Below are 16,035 nucleotides of genomic sequence, written 5' to 3'. Positions count from 1 at the left end.
CCAAAACCTAACTCCAACAACAAGAGGTGTGGGGATAACAATGAAGAAAGGTGGTGTGACAAGTGCAGAAGGAAGCACGTTGGGAGATGCTTTAAAGAGGTGAACTACTTCAAATGCGGGAAGACTGAGCATGATGCCAATGAGTGCATATTCAACAAGAGGGTTTATTATGGATGTAATGAAGAAGGGCATATTTCAAGGGACTGCCTGAAGAAAAATGAAGCAATAAGACCAAATGTGTCGCCAAAGCCAAAGGTAAGAGCATTCCAAATGATCCTCTATGAAGCAGGTGACAATGCAAGGAATCAGGAATGGGGATATTATATCCGAAGATCAAGATATGAAGTAGCCATGCATATAGTATCATATGGTGTAGCCTATTAGAGGCATATCATAGGTTGAACTTGAACATATATGTAATCGTTTCAAGAGATAATATAAATCTTGTTTATATTATCTGATATGTTAAATGACTATGTGGAATTCTTGTATGGTGACTTGGAGGACTGCGAGACAATACTTGGGACGAGTATGAGTAGGTGTGAATGGTAGTAGAGGTCTATACTACCAGAAGGACATGACTCACACTTGGATCAGGGAAAGTCACAAGGTTACCAAGAAGCTAGTAATTGATTCCGTTTTGTTCAAGTATTTCGTTACCATCGTTTCGGTAATGACTAAGAATGTAACATCTGGATTCCCAGGTATATTATTTTATTCATTTATTTTGGAGCTTGTGGAGGGACTTGACAAGTTGGTGATTAAGCTTGCCGAGAAGGGTCACGAATTCTCATCCGGATTAATGACCGGACTCGACGAGTTCATGAGTGGACTCAGCGAGTCCGCGCTGTTTAATGAAACCCTAATTTCCTGGGTTTGGGACCTATTTAAAGGCCCTTAGGGCCATCATTTGCGGCTGCCAAACCCCAGAGAGAAACCCTAAAAGAGCTAGAGCGTTTGTGAGAAGAAAGGAGCCATTTCTTGATCTTTGTGTTGCAAGAAGGAGGTGATTCTAACTTGGAGGAGACCAAGGAGGTTGTGCATCTGGGGATTTCTAGCAAAAGACTTCATCTTTGAGGTATTATATCGCCCCTTTATCTGTTTTGTTGAAGGAATCCATAGATGTAGAGTTTTTATGTCCTTTATTGGAATGAATTGTGAGGATATGGCCCCTATTCATATTGAGACTTCAGATCTGGACCCATAGTGGTCTAAAGAGCTTATTACAGCTTGCTTTATGTTGAGCTATGGAAGTAATGAGCTTAGGGTGTTGTTTTTGGGGCTAAATCCCCAAGTAAAACTTCCTAGACGTCACATGAGTGTCTAGATCCAAGATTTACGTGATTATCAGGCTTGGGAAGGTCAGATATATGGATCAAAGGAACAGATCTGACCTCAGGAGGCCAATTGAGTTTATGCATGACATGAACTCGCCAAGTCCAAGGGCGGACTCGGCGAGTATGGCTAGGGTTTCCCGTAAGTCACTTAGTGAGTAACTTGTTGAGTTGGGGGAATGAATCAGTGAGTCAGAGGGGGGATAGAGGACTGGAGTTCAAGGTGGAACTAGCCGAGTTGATCTTGAGACTCAGCGAGTTAAGTCGCGGTGGCCCCGCGATTCATGCTAGGTGTAGCTCGTCGAGCAAAGGGAAAGACTCGACGTGCCAAGAAAGACTAGAGAGATAGTGGACACGTGTAGACTCGCCGAGTCGCCCAAGTGCACTCGACGAGTCGGGTCAAAGTTTGACCGTTGACTTTTGTTGACTTTTAGGGTTTGGTCAACAATGGGGCCGTTGAGCCAAGAGAGGGTTAAAATGGTCTTTTACCCTTCTGAGGATGCCAAGAGAGAGTTGAGTCTAGTCTCAAGAGTTATATTTATGAGAGTATTTACCTTATGTGATCAGGCGGAGGCTAGACCATAATTCTACCGAGTCAGAGATTTACCGAGATATCTGAGGTGAGTCTTCTCGCTATACTTTACCTTGAGTGGTAATTAGAGTTATGTGACAGAGCTATTGTATGCTATTTATGTGATGTGTTGCACTGCATTATTTCTGTGTGATTTATGCCATGTGTATATAAGAGTATATTAGAGTTAGAACCGGCAGGTTCACAGAGCTAGGACCAGAGGGTCCACAGAGTTCGGGGCCCAAGGGCCCACAAAGTTATAGCCTCGAGTGGCTAGTATGTGTTATGTGTTGTATTTTGGGGAACTCACTAAGCTTTGTGCTTACATTGTTTTGTGTGTTATGTGTTTCAGGTTTTCTCAGGATCACGGGACGGCACCGGCTCGATTGTACACACCAGAGGAAGAGTTTGTTTTGAGGATCCTGGTTTATTAATTGATTGAACAAAAGATTCATGTATTGTAATTAAAACAAAAAGGAGATTTTTATGAAAAATGTTAAAGAGATAAACTATTTTAAATGAAAAATTCGTTTTGAAAAATTCGGTGTTACAAGTTGGTATCAGAGCCTGGGTTTGAGGGATTTGGATGCACCTTCGGGTAAATCTGGACTCAAACTGAGGAAGTAAGAAAAGTTTTCAAAGAAATGATTTTCTGAAAGTGAATAAGAATTCAAAGAGAAATCGAGAATGAGTAGTGTGTACAATCAGCCAGAGCCCGAACGGTGATTTCCCAAAATACCCCTACTTTTGTGTTATGAGATATTTATGATACATTTTTTGAGATATTATGCATGCTAGAGACAGGATAGGTATTTCATACCTTAGGACTAGAGTGGCCTGATTTGTGAAGCCTTAGCCTAGGAGTTGCTGTTATATGTGATGCGCTTTTGAGTATGAGTGAGAGTATTCAGTTGGAATCCTTCTAAGGGATTTGAGTAGAGGAGTAATCTAGGAGAGACGCCTAGATGAGTATTGTGGTGCTTATCGAGAGAATAGTTAGAACCTGCGAGGGGTAGAGTTGCAGAGTTTGGTGGTACTTTGGAGAATGAGCAGAGCAAGCGGAGCTATCACCCAGAGTGAGTTCTATGTATTCTTCGATACCCGAATGATGCTTGCTTCGTGCTTTGTGGAACTCTCGATGATAGGAGTCAGCTACCGAGTGAATATGACGATATTCAGGAGGTAGATGGTTGGCATCATAAGGAGCTCTTCAGCAGCTGATGGCGGAGAAGTGGGAGGACCAAGGAAGAGCCTAGGGAGTAACCTTAGCCAGATGAGTACACTGGCAGAGTAGAGCATTTCGCTGAGGAGCGAGCACGCGTGATGGAATTGGTGAACGAGAAGGTTGAGCAACTACTTAGGAGCTCTGGGATGGTCCGTGTGGAAAGTATGGGTAGATGTGGCAGGTAGTATGGGCCCATACTACCGAAAGCAGAGGACCCATACTCGATACAGGGAGTATTCTGAAGGTTCTAAGGAGCAGACTGAGGAGTGATTTTATAGTTCGAGTACCATATATCGGAGCAGATTAAGGAGTGATGTTATGGTTCGAGTACCATACATTGGAGCATATTGAGGAGTGATGTTATGGTTCGGGTACCATACATCGGGGTATATTGAGGAATAATGTTATGGTTCAAGAGCAGATTGAGTAGTGATGTTATGGTTTGAGTACCATACATTGGAGCAGATTGGGAAATGATGCCATGGTTCAAGTACCATGCATCTTAGCAGATTGAGGGGTAATGTTATAGATCGAGTACCATATATTGTAGCCGATTGAGGAGAGATGTCATGGGATGAGTACCATGGTTCTTAGCAAATGATGTTTGTGATTCTCCGGTTGTCCGGTCAGGATTGATTGGTGGAGTTTGGATGCGATGGGGTTTTAGGCTAAGGTCCATGATTGAGTCCGAAGAGGCATCCCTTGAGAGGGAGGTCGAGAGACTTTCAGAGTATTATTGGTAAGATGTCAGATGTAGTCGCAAGACTCAGGGATTAGTAGAGAAGGCATTTATGGGGGATTGCGGTCTGAGTGAGCAATCAGTCGATGGAGGAGATGTCACCTTCTGTGACCTAATGGGTGCTATTTATGTTTCTTGTGGGAAACAAGAGAAACGTGAGATTTCAGTTATGGGTTTAGGAGTAAACCCTACGGGTTGACATGGATGTCGATTTTTCCAACAGTATAGCAGGCAGCAGGTATGCCGCGAGGAAATGATCTACCATGAGCAGGTAGTCATTGGGGACTGAGATGGTCAAGGACCACATTACACCCTAATTGGGTATAATAGGGCGTGTGGTAGCGGTATCAGCGGGTAATCCAGACGAGTATATCAGAGCGGTGGCTATTCTGTCTATGATGGGTGTTAAGTATGGTAGTGGAGTCCCTATTCTTGTGATGATTCACATGATGGAACGGGGTTGAGAACTCGAGGGTGAGGAGTATGATGATTTGTTGTTTCAGTCTAAGAGTCAGTAATAGTACTGGATAGTTGACATGTTCGGTATTGGGATGGTAAGAGGCTCCGGACGGCTAGGGGCAGTCATGATGAGAAATTCCTGAGGATTTCATCGGAGATTTAAGGTATTTGAGGTTTCTTGATCCCTACGTGGGGAGATCATTGGGCGTTGTGTGGCACCTTCCAAGCGTAGGTGCGATGTTTCTAATGGAAACCGTCTGTGGGGTAGATTGTTAATGCGTCAATTGGTGATGGTTCGAACCCTAAGTGGGGGGGAACCTGGTATTTTATTGGGGGAAACCAGAGATTTGTGAAAGAGCGGTTAGGGGTTGGATACAGAGACCTACGACTCGAATTCATGAGACCAGGGTCATTGGTGATCAAGGAGAGGTGCAGAGCGAGATAATGCATGTGGTGCGTGTCTGAGAAAGGATAAGTGTCTCCACGGCAGGTGACCGAAGGTTAAGAATCTGGTGGTGGTCAGGGCCGTTTCGAGTGGAAGGCTTGATGGTATGGGCAGTTGAGGACTTCTGGGTCGAAGTATGGATAGAAGATAATCGAGCAGCCAACTCCCGGACCGGTATGTGTATTTTTGCTTGAATTTTAAGCAGTAGGGGAAAGGGTTTCGGAGGATCATCAGCGTGTTCTAAAGCGTTAGCGCTTTCTTTGTATTCCAATTGAGTGTTTGGATACACTAAAGTTACGCATTGGGTAAAATGAAGAATTATTTATGGGTTTTAGGGGAAATGTATTGTTGTATCTATATGGTGCTGGGAGTAGGAGATCACTGGTTGAGGCAGGATATTGTGATGTTCTGTAATGGTGTTCCGTAATACCCGGGTATAATGTTCCGATTTCGGAGTTATTTGGCATTTTGAGTTTGAGACGACTAGTGGTGTATCATGTATCTACAGTTCCAGTGGGAGCCCTTCGGGTATTGGCATCAAGAGGGATTAATTAAGAAAGTGGATCTCTGCAGAGGTAGGTATTTTGTTATAGCGGTTACCGCCAGAGTCTGTGATGCATATGTGGGACAAGGGTGTGTAGCTATCTATGATAGTCTACAAAGCATGGGTTAGTGGTCGTAGTGTGGGATTATGATGAGAATGAGAGTATGGGGTGAAGCTACGAGGAGCCTTAGTATTCACTAGTCAGAGGGTGTTGTGATGCTACGGGGAGCTATAGTACTCACAAGTTAGAGAGAGGGAATCGTGGTACTGCGGGGAGCCGTAGTATTCACTAGTCAGAGGGTGTTGTGATGCTACGGGGAGCCGTAGTACTCACAAGTCAGAGAGAGGGAGTCGTGGTACTGCGGGGAGCCGTAGTACTCACTAGTCAGTTGGTGTTGTGGTGCTACGGGGAGCCGTAGTACTCACTAGTCAGAGGCTGTCGTGATGTTGCGGGGAGCCATAGTACTCACTAGACGGCAAGAGAGTGTGATGATGGAGTGTTCTCCGATCAGTGTATGATGTAGAAGAGTTTTAGGCTTGAGTAGCCCTGGTATTATGTTTTTGGTGCCTGGTGGTTGAACCAGGGGTGAGACTGGGGTCTCCGTCTCTGTCAGGAATCATTATATTTTGTTTTGAGTTGTGATTGTCGCAACATGAGGAGGTTGGAAAAGTGGTGTTGCACGGGGCGCAGGCCGAGTCATGAGAAGACTATCTTATTGGGTAGTGAGGTTCCAACTTTGGGTCAGACCAAACTCTCGAGTTGAGTTTGGCATTGATGGTGCATGGGTAAACGAGATGAAATTCTGGAATTCTGAGGTGAATTCTTGGATGAGGGTACTGTTGTCGTCCGATGTCTAAAACCTGTATAGGTCAGTAATCGGGTACGGGAGATACCGCGAGATGCACATGAGATATGCACAACAGACATCAGAGGTCGGGGTTGAGTCGATCTTCGGTTGGATTGTAGTTTTCGTATGAGGTAAAGAGAATTTTGTGACTTGTGTGTCATTGGGACGAGATAGTTGAAACGAGAAGGAAGTTAGTGAGACATTCTGAATCATGTCATGGGCAACCATGGAAGTTCAACTATGGGGTTGAGGTTCTATGAGTTTTCCTATAACAACAGCCATCATTCGAGCATCAGTATGCCACCCTTTGAGATGTTGTATGGGAGGAGGTGTCGGGCCCCTAATTGCTGGGGAGAGGTAGGGCAACGTGTGATGGGTAGTATAGAGATTGCGCTTCAGACGACCGAGTAGATTCAGCAAGTCATACAGAGGTTGTTGACCGCTCAGAGTCGCCAGAAGAGTTATGCGGACAGGCGCCGGTTCGAGCTCGAATTTCAGGTCGGCGATTTCGTGCTCCTGAAGGTCTCTCCTTGGAAAGGAGTGATCTGCTTCAGGACGAGGGGCAAGTTGGGGCCCCGATATATTGGACCTTTCAAGGTGATCACAAGAGTAGGCAGGGTATCCTACCGTTTGGAACTACATGCAGAGTTGGGTCAGATACATGACACCTTCCACGTGTCGCAGCTGAGAAAGTGTATGGCTGACGAGTCGGCAGTGGTACCATTAGAGGATATTCTGGTGGACGCGAGCCTGAACTAGGTTGAGAGACTGGTGGCGATTAGGGATCGAAAGATCAAGGTTCTGAGGAACAAGGAAGTGCCTTTGGTGCAGGTTCAGTGGCAGCATCAGAAAGGGTCAGAGTTGACTTGGGAGCTAGAGCGAGAGATGCGTGAGTAGCATCCAAAGTTGTTTGCAGAGTGGACTTCTAGGACAAAGTCTGATTCTAGTGGGGGAGAATTGTAACATCCGGATTCCCAGGTATATTATTTTATTCATTTATTTTGGAATTTGTGGAGGGACTCGGCGAGTTGGTGATTAGACTCGTCGAGTAGGGTCGCGAATTCTCATCCGGATTAATGACCGAACTCGGCGAGTTCATGACTGGACTCGGCGAGTTCGTGCTGTTTAATGAAACCCTAATTTCCCGGGTTTGGGACCTATTTAAAGGCCCTTAGGGCCGTCATTTGCGGCTGCCAAACCCTAGAGAGAAACCCTAAAAGAGCTAGAGCGTTTGTGAGAAGAAAGGAGCCATTTCTTGATCTTTATGGTTGATTCTTGCAAGAAGGAGGTGATTCTAACTTGGAGGAGACCAAGGAGGTTGTGCATCTGGGGATTTCTAGCAAAAGACTTCATCTTTGAGGTATTATATCACCCCTTTATCTGTTTTGTTGAAGGAATCCATAGATGTAGAGTTTTTATGTCCTTTATTGGAATGAATTGTGAGGATATGGCCCCTATTCATATTGAGACTTCAGATCTAGACCCATAGTGGTCTAAAGAGCTTATTCCAGCTTGTTTTATGTTGAGCTATGGAGGTAATGAGCTTAGGGTGTTGTTTTTGGGGCTAAATCACCAAGTGAAACCTCCTAGACGTCACATGAGTGTAAAGATCCAATATTTACGTGATTATCAGGCTTGGAAAGGTCAGATCTATGGATCAAAGGAACAGATCTGACCTCAAGAGGCCAATTGAGTTTATGCATGACATGAACTTGCCGAGTCCAAGGGCAGACTCGGCGAGTACAGCTAGGGTTTCCTGTAAGTCACTCAGTGAGTAACTTGCCGAGTTAGGGGAATGAATCAGTAAGTCAGTGGGGGGGGGGGATAGAGGACTGGAGTTCAAGGTGGAACTCGCCGAGTTGATCTTGAGACTCGGTGAGTTTGAGTCGGGTGGCCCCGCGATTCATGCCAGGTGTAGCTCGTCGAGCAAGGGGAAAGACTCGACGTGCCAAGTGAGACTAGAGAGATAGTGGACACGTGTAGACTCGCCGAGTCGCCCAAGTGCACTCGACGAGTCGGGTCAAAGTTTGACCGTTGACTTTTGTTGACTCTTAGGGTTTGGTCAACAATGGGGCCGTTGAGCCAAGAGAGGGGTAAAATGGTCTTTTACCCTTCTGAGGATGCCAAGAGAGAGTTGAGTCTAGTCTCAAGAGTTATATTTATGAGAGTATTTACCTTATGTGATCAGGCGGAGGCTAGACCATAATTCTACCGAGTCAGAGATTTACCGAGATATCTGAGGTGAGTCTTCTCGCTATACTTTACCTTGAGTGGTAATTAGAGTTATGTGACAGAGCTATTGTATGCTATTTATGTGATGTGTTGCACTACATTATTTCTATGTGATTTATGCAATGTGTATATCAGAGTATATTAGAGTTAGAACCGGAAGGTTCACAGAGCTAGGACCAGAGGGCCCACAGAGTTATAGCCTCGAGTGGCTAGTATGTGTTATGCGTGGTATTTTGGGGAACTCACTAAGCTTCGTGCTTACAGTGTTTTGTGTTATGTGTTTCAGGTTTTCTCAGGATCACGAGATGACACCGGCTCGATTGTACACACTAGAGGAAGAGTTTGTTTTGAGGATCCTGGTTTATTAATTGATTGAACAAAAGATTCATGTATTGTAATTAAAACAAAAAGGAGATTTTTATGAAAAGTGTTAAAGAGATAAACTATTTTAAATGAAAAATTCGTTTTGAAAAATTCGGTGTTACAAAGAAGATGATTATTATTCCGAACCTAGTGGTCATATCATATCGAGTCCAACTAAGATATGTATTCTATGTGGTTCAGAGAACCAAGTTCGACGTAGTATCTAACTTAAGCCAAAGGATTGAAGTGAAAGATAATCGAAGCGACCAATAGAAGTATCGCGATCATTGTTAAAGAAAAAAGCTTGTAGCTAGAAGTGCTATATGCTAGAAGTGATTATATCACATTAGAACATGAAGGAAGGTATATACCATTCTAGAATTTGACTCTAAAAGACATAAGTCTAAGCGTTGCATCATACAATGATAGGTCATTAGAACATGACCCATTGGTGTGTCGTGATGATCAAAGTAAAGAACTTCTCTTAAGTTAAATCTTTTTAAGAAGAAGCAGAAATTTAAGATAAATATTGATTTTGTAACTCAAAGGTTACAATTGAAAGTCCAAAACGAGATAGAGAACGGGTGTAAGATTGAGCACCACCTGCAGTCAAGAAGTCCAAGAGTTAGATACTAATTCGAAGAAACATAGAAGTTACGATTATTACCTAGGATGAAGAGATAACGTATGGAGTCATTATACAAGCCCTCTTTCATTGATGATTCCGGGACGTAATCAACCTAAGGGGGAGATAATTGTAACGCCCGCAGATTCGGGCTAGTCAATTTAGAGATAATGAGCATCAAAAATGATTTTTTTAATGGAAGATTAGTTAGAATAAATAATATTAACCAAGCTATAGTATATGTCACAAGGGTTCCATACATATAAAGAACGCCGGAATCTGAGTTATAACGAAGACGTAAAGACCTTTCGAAGTTTCGCGACAAAACCGACACGACGTTGTGTGAAGTAAAAAGTGAGAGTACAATAAAGTATTTTTAGCCTTATCAATCTAAAAGAAAGTCGTAGTATACGTTAAATTGGGAGCGTGCATAAAAAGAACGTCCAAATCTCATTACGTGTGAGGAAGTTATGATTCTTCAAAGATTTGACATAGCGGTATGCAGCCCAAAATTCGAATATCAGATCGAACGATTGAACGATTTTTAGCCGACACAACCTAAATGAGAATCGAAGTTCTCGTTAGTAACAACTCAATGATAAAAAGACAGACGAAAACGGATGTCGGATGATAAAGTTATGAATTTTTAACGGACTTTACCTGTCCAAGCCTGTTAAAATAAAACTTTAAAAATAAAGTCAAAATTAGCCGACGGAGCATAAACAAAAGTTGTAGACTACACCTCCACCTATGCGTGGATATAAAATACATCAAAAATGGAGCTTGTATGCAAACGTTACGAAATTTAGAAGTCGGGATGGGTTGTTGCGAGGGTACAAGTGTATGCCCCACGTATATAACTTGTACGCCCCGTGGTCTCCCAATACCAGGGGCAGAGTCATGATTTTAGAATAAGGGGGACTAAAATCCTAAAAAGAAATGTTAAAATGTATTCATATATAAATAACACAGATATATAAATTTATAATTAAAATACTAGCTCTTCGATACTACTATTCCTTTTAGGTTGTGACCGTTTATTATGCATATTTTCTTAAATATTACTACTAACTAAACACAAATGTAGGCCATGAATATCATTTCGTTTGAAAAAAAATCAATACTTTTTTTTTTTTTGCTTATGGGTTACTTCACATTTATAAGAAATCGATTATGATTAATAATATTATTAATGGTAAATTACAAAATATTTAGAATATGTAATAAATTTATGAATTACCTTGGCTTGAAGGCTTTGAGTGGAGAAGCAACAATATGTCTCCAAATTAAACAAAGAGGATTTGGATTTACAGAAAAATAATATATATTGTCTACATAGTTAAATATAGACAATTAAATAGATAGGAGGGACTGTGGATTTGTTATTTATTTCATATGGGCCTTATTAGTATGTTTCAAATAGAATTACAAATGGAATGCTTCCTTTCTTGGATGAGTTGGCCAGTTGGGAGAGGCGCAACATTCGACTGCCCCCCCTACTGACTCCGTCACTGCCCAATACTACGCACCGAGTCGTCCATGTCGCTCTGTCCGAAATCCAACGTGTGCACCTCGTACGCGGAGCGTACCTCCGACGGTATGCCCATCGTAACCGAGGACCAGACCCCTATATAAAGGGTGTGAGGGTTGCCTTATTTTTTTCACACCACAACCATTCTCTTTCTCTTTCTCTATCTCTGTCTCTCTCTCTAACTTCTCTCTAAGCCTCCTTAATCTCTACTTCCCTAGTGCTAAGAGGCGAGTCCCGGAGCGCCAGAAGGCTCAAAAAAGAAGAGCTTTTCGGCTCAGAAAGTTTTCCCCCCGCAGAGCGTCTAGGGAGCGCAATTGCTAGAGCACTTCCCTCGAAAAATCTCATCACTTCAATACCGGTTTCTAGCAAACCCCTATGTAAGTGAGATATGCTTACCCTACTTTAAGTATAGTTTATGTTTAAATTTAGTATCGTTATTATGAACTTATAATATATATATATATATATATATATAATAAAATATAATTATAATGTTGTTATAATACATTTTTAACTACTCGCGGTACGAGGATTCTGGTTTGAAGGTTCTCCTGGGTTATTGGATTTTCGAAGTGCTTAATTGCCAAAATGGTCCTGCCCTCCGGTGTTTCATGTCTGGCCGGTGTCTGTACATATTGGTTGAAAAGTATTGTTTAACACTTATAAAATGATATTGTTTGTAATTAGTCGCTATAAATATTAGACTAAAATCTAGTGGTAATGATACTAGGTTTAGTCGAAAGAAATAATATTGTTAGAAGCGAAGAGCTGTCCGAGTTTGGAGTCATCACTTTGACAAGTGAGTGCATAGTTACTTTCATATTACACATAGATATGAAGTATTTAACATAAATTATGTGCTATTTGTGCATATTATCTGTGTTCTTGGTATCTATGTTGGATGGACGATTTATACATGTTTACTTGATTTAAACTGTATATGTATTTTTATACCTATAAATGTATTGGGTAAAGATGGGTAGGTGAAAGATGATATGATTGATGAGAGATGATGTAACATCCATAAAATTCGAGCCAACCATAGACTGTTCTAGACAATCCGGTAGAACGCTAGCAGGCTCACAACCTGTAGGTATATTTGAACTACGTGTTCACCAGAAATACTCTAAATATCCCGGAAACTACGCCTAAAGGATAATATTGGCATATGTGCCTAATTTTTGAACTACGTGTTCACCGGATGTATTCCAAAAATCCTGGTAGCTATGCAATTAGCGCCTTATGAGAGAACATTGGTAGCTATGGACTTAGTACCTAATCGATAGTATAGGCAGTTGTGCCTAACATATAACATTGGTAGCTATAGACTTAGTGTCTGTTGGATAAACCCTGACATCAATGGACTTCGTGACTATTCCTTAGGGCAGTCCTTAGGAATAAATAAATTATGAATAATGTAAATCCTTAAGAATAAATAACATAATAGGGATGGGAAGCTGGGTTTATTGTTTAATAATTAAACATAATAATTATATTATTGTGGGTTGAAAATCGTATGTACTCACCAGGTTTCTCACCTGACCCACTCATTTTAATTGTATCACATGTGTCGAGATGAAACTGCATTATACTAAGAGATTAAAGGGGATGTGAATCACTAGTGTAAATAAATGTAAGGTCTGTTTATGCTTATGTTTCTGTATTGACGATGACATCCCAAAGTTTTAATATAAACAAAAATACATTGTCTTCGGAACTGCTTTGATGATATATATTTTGGGATCAAATTCCGCACCAGCAACAGACTAACCCCACCATAAAAATTGTCTGCGTTTAAGGTACGCCCTACGATTTCCTCAAAAACCCTATACGACAAAAAAAAATCAAAGGGGAAGAAGATGAAAGTCGCCATCGATGTGGGGGTTGAGCAACCTGGTGGTTGAATGAAAATTGATTGCGTTTGGAGAAGAGGAAGAAGGATTGTGTTTGGGGACATAGGGACTTCTAATTCGTTGACCATGAAATATTTTAATGCAGAGTTCAAAATTTAAGAGAAAATAAAAAGCCATGTTTAAATTTTTATTTAAAAAAAACCACGCAGACTAAATATAAACGGTGAAACCGGAATCAAATTGCATAATTCCTCTATTTAATAGGTAAAATGTTATTTTTAGGGCCAATTGTGCAAGAAAATTACTTTAGTGACTAAATCGAACAATTGACGAAACGTTAATGTGCTACAATGATATTTTTCCCATAAAATTAATGGTTATTCTTTAATAAATATTATTTCCAAATTTTAAAAATTCATGCAAAATTTTTGGACATTACAAATTCCCACCCCCTTAAACACGTTCATTTTTTTTAATACATATAACTCCAATTTAATAATAAGTACCCATGTACTAGTTGCACATAAATCATGTATTATCGAATGCGATAACAAAATTTTGAAATTTAAAGGCCTCATTTTTTGTATTTGTCCCTAGCCTCAAATTGGCTTGGACCTCTGTACACTTCCGACAAACCCCATACCCTACAAGTGCCATCACCGAGCCTTCGCCTTAGTGCGATATCGGTAGAACTTTTGTTTTTGATAACAAATTAATAATGGATCTCATCGAGCAAAAAATATGGCTACCGGCGCAATCAGAACATATATTTTACGATGAATAGACGGGTTGATACGGTCACATGCGTCAAGGTGAGAAAAATAACGGGTTTTATTTGTTTTTTATTATGGTGTCTACAGAGCATCCTTTTAAGGGTGTTACCATGTTATCGTGAGAACCTTCAAAACAACGGCATTGTACATCTTAAAATATGATATATTTTTACGCTATAAAAAGAAGTGGATGAAAGTTAATTCCAAAATTAAATGGGTTTTGCAGATATGGATTAGTTTGTGATAACGACAAGTTTGTTTAAGGAGACTGAGTTTGTATGTCATACAATTTGTACATGATAATAAATGCGTGATATCTTTTATGAGTGATATGTTTTAAGATTTCTTTCTTACCCTATATATAATTAAAAAGCGCACGCGCTCAGAAAATACATTGACAATTAATTCGAAAATCAAATGGAATTTCAGAAACCAATAGTTATCGCATTTTTGTTATTAACCCAAGTCATTAGAGTCTTCGCTGATTGCAGTTGTGAAGACGAAGAAATCCACGGCAACAAAAGCGAAACCCTTAAGTACAAATTAATCGCACTTGCTTCCATATTGATTGCGGGCGGAATCGGCGTATCTCTACCTTTCGCTGGCAAAATCTTGCCGGCCTTACGCCAAGAGAAGGATGGTTTCTTCTTTGTAAAATCATTCGCTGCCGGCGTAATGCTCGCTACAGGGTTTATCCATATACTTCCAGACGCGTTCGAGAGCCTGACTTCTCCGTGTTTGAAAGAACAGGTGTGGGGGGATTTTCCATTTACTGGGTTTGTGGCTATGGTTGCAACCATTGTGACGTTGATGTTTGAGAGCTGGTCAGCGGCATGCCAGCCTAAAAATCAGACGGTAGCAGTTGAAGGGTTGACGATGAAGAAAAGAACGTTGGGGTTGTGACTGTTCACATGCATGCAACCCATCACCATTCTCACGCCAATGATAATATCCAAGTTTATCGATATCGGATTATTTCCCAGGTAAATTACTAGATCTTTCAAATCTTTTTCTTTCTTTTGAACGACAAAGTTGATTGAAATAAAAATAGCTAGGCTGCAAACAGATAAATTATTATAGACACTAACTAAGATGAACCAATCGACAATAGCCAGAGAAAACTGTCTACTTTGAGTCACACCATTATCAATAGGCAATAGCAAACTTTCAAGATGCATCAACAATAGCATTGTAATTTTGAGGTTGTAACAAACCAAGGCAATGTATTTCCACTATCCAGATTGCTAATATGCTATTATCTATATAAGATTGAAAGTTCACTGATGAGTTAATGACTTTTAATAACAACCTAATAATCTGGGGAAAAATCTTTTTAATGGAGAGTTCAATGCTGACTTATGGATGGAGTAATGACAGTTTAACTTATTAATACCGAGATAGTTGGTAAGAAGACATGATCTAAAAATTCAGTTTTTAATATGATATAAATATTTGAATTAGAATCTTGTAGGAAGACAAGCACATATATCATTTAAGCATAGATGGTAAGATTCATTAAATAAATAAGTTGATCCGATTATATTAATGTGTTATATAGTCGATATCCTTTAGTTATGTCTATAATTAAACTTTAAGGCGGGTTACAAGAAGTAATATATTGGTGAAAATATTATTTATCTTTTGGATCGCAGGTGCTGGAATTAGGAATTGTCGCTCATTCAATAATTATAGGATTATCGTTAGGTGCTTCCAAAAGTCCGGAAACCATAAAACCACTTATTGTTGCCTTGTCATTCCACCAATTTTTCGAAGGATTAGGCCTCGGTGGATGCATCTTTCAGGTACGGATATTATCAACAAATTAGATTTATTTTAGTGTACATAATTGGGTTGAATATCAACTATGGCTACGTACGAATAAATCCTATATATATAACATGGTTCACTTATTTCACGCAAAAATCAAGTCACTGGCGATTATATCAATGGGAGCGTTTTTCACCCTTACGACTCCAGGTGGAATTGTAATTGGAATATTGATGAGCAACAGTTATAAAGAAAACAATACAAATTCTCTTATTGTCGAAGGCGTGTTAAATGCTGCATCTGCAGGAATGTTGATATATATGGCTCTTGTCAACCTAATTTCTCCGGATTTCAATAATCCCAGGATGCAAAACAAGAAGATGCTTCTACTTGGTTCAAATGTTTTTCTTCTTCTTGGTGCCGGCTTGATGTCTCTCCTAGCCAAATGGGCTTGAGAATATATTGTTTTCACTGAACGGATTTGTGAAATTACTATTTCCTGATAATTAAGAGCATTAATTTTACAATTGTTAAAATGTTTCCAGATTCATCATAATCCTCACCATCATCATGCGATTCTTTGTTTCCTTCTGTAGCTCTTTGTATTCTATCTGAGAACTGGTTCTAGATCACATTGATGTAAAGAAAATTTAAATGATTAATGAAACAAAATAATGATTTTAAGGGTTTATAACTATAGTTTTCTGTTACCTACACCGAAAATCT

The 16,035-nt window shown here is 40.4% G+C and overlaps 1 pseudogene; it reads left to right on the top strand.

Annotated features, from left to right (window-relative positions):
* Positions 1 to 13,959: 13,959 nt before the first annotated feature.
* LOC145090378 (zinc transporter 1-like) lies at positions 13,960 to 15,764 on the top strand (annotated as a pseudogene).
* Positions 15,765 to 16,035: the final 271 nt, after the last annotated feature.

Source organism: Lactuca serriola, chromosome 2 (genome assembly GCF_051521515.1).
Source record: "Lactuca serriola cultivar US96UC23 chromosome 2, Lser_US96UC23_V15, whole genome shotgun sequence".
NCBI lineage: Eukaryota > Viridiplantae > Streptophyta > Magnoliopsida > Asterales > Asteraceae > Lactuca > Lactuca serriola.
This window is presented reverse-complemented; position numbering and strand designations above follow the sequence as displayed.